Source organism: Habropoda laboriosa, unplaced genomic scaffold, assembly GCF_001263275.1.
Source record: "Habropoda laboriosa isolate 0110345459 unplaced genomic scaffold, ASM126327v1 scaffold64, whole genome shotgun sequence".
NCBI lineage: Eukaryota > Metazoa > Arthropoda > Insecta > Hymenoptera > Apidae > Habropoda > Habropoda laboriosa.
In genome coordinates this window covers 293,177-293,755 of record NW_017100183.1, presented here as the reverse complement: position 1 = coordinate 293,755, position 579 = coordinate 293,177, and the positions used below count along the sequence as shown (strand labels likewise).

Genomic DNA, 579 nt, shown 5'->3' with positions numbered 1-579 from the left:
AGTGGACGAAAGGGCCAAAAGAATGAGGGGAAACCGTGTGAAATTTTCGTCTACGCGTCTTTCTACACGTTCAACGCGTATATTGCGTTCTTTCGAGAAAGTATTCAAATAGAAAATAGCTTGGAATTTTGCAAACAAGTAACGCGTCGTCGATCTATTTCCCACGAAAGACGGTGTTACGTTTGGGCTACGTGTACGGCTGGCATGCGAAAAAACGGCAACCTCGCTCGGTCGAAGACCTGTCATGGCGACAGGACTTCACCGGCCGGCAAGCGTACTTAATAACGGTTTTCTTTCGCCGAGCCGTGTACTCGAGCGATGCTTTTGTCGTCAAGTGTTCGTTACCCGGTCTTTCCTTTCTTATAGTACGTCGAAAATATCGATACGTTCTTTACGGAGAAAATGTTGAACACGCGTTGTTTGCTTTAAAATTTGTAGAATGCTTCGGTCGAATGTTACGAGTCTGGGCGTGGTCTATCTCCGTCGTCGAGATACACCGGTTGATGCAGCAACGGAATCGAACGGTTGCGCGCGCAATCGACGCGGCTCCCCTTCTCTCTCTCTCTCTCTCTCTCTCTC

At 48.4% G+C, this 579-nt stretch overlaps 1 protein-coding gene across 1 annotated transcript in view; it reads left to right on the top strand.

Moving 5' to 3' along the window:
• LOC108579155 (tubulin beta-1 chain) overlaps positions 1–579 on the top strand; it is a 4,972-nt gene that overhangs the window by 359 nt on the left and 4,034 nt on the right. The window lies entirely within an intron of this gene.